This window comes from Triturus cristatus, chromosome 4_1 (assembly GCF_964204655.1).
Source record: "Triturus cristatus chromosome 4_1, aTriCri1.1, whole genome shotgun sequence".
Classification (NCBI taxonomy): Eukaryota; Metazoa; Chordata; class Amphibia; order Caudata; family Salamandridae; genus Triturus; species Triturus cristatus.
The window spans coordinates 605922967-605927056 of record NC_140585.1 but is presented as its reverse complement, the minus strand read 5'-3'; the positions used below and the strand labels follow the sequence as shown (position 1 = coordinate 605927056).

Below are 4090 nucleotides of genomic sequence, written 5' to 3'. Positions count from 1 at the left end.
TTGGCACTCGGTCGAATGCTTTTTCGGCGATCGAGATAAGCATCCTGCAATGAATGGTTGGCCTTGTCTATCAAATGTAGTGTTCTCTTGGTATTGTCAGAACATTGTCTTTGTGGTATAAAGCCGGCATGGTCGGGTTCAATCAATCCCGGGAGCAGGGGTGCCAGCCGAGCCGCCAATATTACAATGAAGATCTCAGCGTCTACATTTAAGAGCGAGATCGGGTGATACGAAGCGCATTGTTATTTGTCCTTCCCCTGCTTTGCTATAACTGTTATTACCACAAAAATGGCTCCACACTCAAGTGTTAAGGTGAAATACTAGATAATGGAGATTAGTGTCCAAAGTTAATTCAGATTATTAGATTATACAATACTGAGTATAAAGGTCAACAGTTCAATTCAAATAACATTGACAGTCCGTCTCCCAAAAGAATCACGTCGCCAGTCGTATTGCTGGAAATACTGTCCTTTTATTCTCTCATTCTTTATTCAAATTTCTTTTCATAAAATCTCAGCACAGAATTGATAGCCGATGCGGCGCGTTTCGTCCCACACAGGACTTCTTCAAGGCTTAGTGTATTTAAGAACAAACACAGGCACTACGTATCAGGCTTACTATGGCATGAAATGATTTGACAGGTAAACTGGATATGTGTCTCTCAATGTCATAGTGTGATGTCCGGTTCCAAAACTATTATTACAGCCTCCTTCATAGATGGGGGAAGAGAGTCTGCTGACGATATTGAATTGAAAACTCTATTAAGGAGGGGGGGCTAATTTATCGCAGAACAATTGATAAAACATTGCCGGAAAGCCGGCTGGCCCCGGCGCCTTATGCATTTGTAATTTAGAGATTGCAGAAATTACTTCCTCAATCCTAATCGGTTTCTCTAAGTCTGAAGCTTGTGTGTCAGTTAAGCTCTCGGCCGTCGCCTCCTCTAAATACTGTGTTATGTCGTTCTCAGAGAGATCCTGCACTGGGTATAGCTCCCAATAAAAAACTATGAAGTGGGCTGCTATGGCCTCATCCTCCTCAATTATCGTCCCATCTGGGGCCCTCAGAGTATTGACCACATTCGCCTGGCGTACTACCCTCAGCTTGTTCGGGAGCATCTGTCCACTTTTGTTACCACCCACATAGGAGTGCCTCAGCCTCAAAATTTAGTAATCTGCATTGTCGAGATCCATACCAGCTAACTGTTTTCTGGCTCCTTCCAACTGGCGCCAAACCCTAGGGGCCCCGATGCGGTGATGTATGCGCTACAGCTCCTTCTGCTGTGTTCTCTTCTCTCGTCGCAGCTTATTGTCTGCCGAGGCTATTGCGAATATTTTCCCCCTCAGGACAGCTTTTATAGCATCCCAGAGTATAAGCAGAGAAACCTATGGTGTATCATTTAGTGCCATATAGTCATCTATGTCTTTCTCAAACTGAGTGATCACCTCTGGTTTGCGTAAGAGAGTAGACACGTATGAGGAGCTTGAGCCAAGGCTGGGAGAGAGAGGTTAAGCACCACAGCGGAGTGATCAGATAGTGATCGGGCTTCTATTACGATTGTTAGGATGTTCTGCTGGACCTCCCGGAAAGTAATCCAATCAGACATACGACTTGTGCGCATGAGAATAGAATGTATAGTCCTGTGCATTTGGGTATGAGGCCCTCCAGAAGTCTCAGAGTCCCATCTCCTGTAGCCATAGCAGCTTCCCAGGACTGAAAGCCCCGAGTTCTCCCTGTCTGTGGGCTTAACGGTCCATATTGTTACTAAACACGATGTTTAAGTCTCCCCCTATGAGAACCCAGTGGTCCTGTGCCGTCAGCACCTCAGCTACTGACCTGTGAATGAAAGTTTCTTGACCCTCGTTTGGGGCATATATGGAGGCCAATACCAGTGAGTGGAGTTCTAATTGAATTTGCTAGCTCAGCAGTCTGCCCATTATCTCTGCTATCTTGGCACCCACCTTCCCTCGAAATTTATGGCAGAGCAAGATCGCCACTTCTGCAGTCTTACGCGTCTGGGTGGAGATGAACTGCTGGGGAAAGAGTTTAGATTTAAGGCTGTATGTGTCTCTAGGTTGGAGATGGGTCTATTGTAAGAGGCACACATCTGCCTGTGAATGTTCTAAATAACAGAATTGCCTTTCTCTTGACAGGGTTCTTCAGCCCTTTAACGTTGAGGGACAGTATCCTCAAGTAAGCCATGGGGAGAGGGATAATATAAGGCTGATGAAGGTGTATCCTGGGGGAAATCTCTAGATTCTGTCATCCTCCTTTCTTTACCCCGTCGAGCCATAGAACTCCAGTGAATTGTGGTATGAGCTGTCGTGGTTGGTATCCCGCGCCCTGCCCCCAACAAAAACAATCCCCAACAAATGAACTCACAAAGTCCCCATGGCAGGGAGGAGCAAGACATGTCCTGTCTCCACCTGATGGTAAAAATATGGAACGCTTAACTAATTTGCATGTCATCCCTGCGCAGGGGCCATGCTAATCTTCCCTGTATCGTTCCAATTTTAGTATATGTGCCGCCGAAGCCAGTGGAAAAGTATAATTAACTGTCTCCAATGCCTCATTTAACCTCGTTGAAGAACAAAGTGTATGCATGGGCTTCAACATCACTGCAAAGTCAAGGTTCATTTATAGCAACTCTGAAGCATAAAAATACGAAAGTTCAAACCCCAATTCATGTCCTGCCAGTCACTTCAGTGAGTGCATGTTTGCTCAATTTCAGCACTGCTGCTGACTGACATGAGGATGATTTCTGTATACTACAATGTCAATGCATACCATAAGATAGAGAATCAATTCCTATCCTTGTTTCATTGACTAGGAATATTTGAGACAATGACAGTGCAACTTCACGTAAATGAGGACCTTGTCTTGTTGCTCAACAACATCATCAAATTGCGTTTCATTTACAAGAGGTTGTTAAGAAAGAACTTGAGATGCTATTAAAGCATGACATCATTGAGCAATCCACTGGTCCAACACCATGGTGTCACCCATAGTGGTTGTCCCTAGGAAGGATAGTGGAGGAGCTGTGTGCATCTTCATTGATATGTGACAAGCTAACAAGGCGATTGAAAGCGAGTACAATTTCTGCATATTGCTAAAATAATTACACAGTGGAATATAGCCAAAGATTTTTCCCACCTTGATTTAAACAAAGAGTATCACCAACTCGAACTGGAAGAAAATCGCAGGTACATTGCCACCTTTTTGACCCATGTTGGTTTTTTTTAGATATGAAAGACCAAGTGCCTGATTTAGATTTCAGTGGAATGCTTACTCCGTCACAACGGTGACGAATATTCCGTCCATCAAAATATAAATCCAATAGGATATTATGGGATTTATATTATTTAAAACAGGCCCTAAGTTTTGAAGTGTCATCCTCTGCAGAACTCTTTCAGGATGTCATTTGTCACATAATACAGACAGTCTCAACTGCTTCCAATTACAGTGATGACATAATGGTTTTTGGGGCCACACGAAAGGAACATTATAAAGTTCTTACACAAGTGTGTTGTATACTTGGTTATGCAGGTCTCACTCTAAATGCAGCAACGTGTGAATTTTATAAAACAAAACTTAAGTTGTTGGGTAATATCTTTTCTGTGCAAACTTTGTCATCCACCTCTCCCCCACAAGATGTAACCATGCTGTGATCCTTCTTTGATATGGCCAGTTACTGTTCAAGGTACATACGTGATTTTGCCACTGTAAGTACCCCATTGACAGACTTAACAAAACAAAATGCTCTATTTCGATGGTCACGTTAATGTGAGCAAAGCTTCAAGAAAATCAAACATGCGATTGAGAATGCCACTGAAATGGCATACTTTGATGCAAAATTATAAACAGAGATTGTTGTTTATGCCAGCCCAGTGGGGTTAGGTGCCATACTTGCCCATCACAATGGACATCCCAATGCACCCAGACACATTGTGGCTTATGCTAGTAGGATTTTATCACTGACTTAATGTGCGTACTACCAACCTGAAAAAGAAAGCCTCGCTTTGGTGTGGTCATGTGAACATTTTCAGGTGTTCCTGTATGGAAAGCACTTCACAGTTGTCACTGACCACCAAGC

At 43.5% G+C, this 4090-nt stretch overlaps 1 non-coding gene across 1 annotated transcript; it reads right to left on the bottom strand.

The window, feature by feature from the left end:
* Window positions 1-2431: 2431 nt before the first annotated feature.
* LOC146855278 (U6 spliceosomal RNA) lies at window positions 2432-2535 on the bottom strand. The gene has a single exon (XR_014958897.1). It is a non-coding gene; the product is annotated as a U6 spliceosomal RNA (small nuclear RNA).
* Window positions 2536-4090: the final 1555 nt, after the last annotated feature.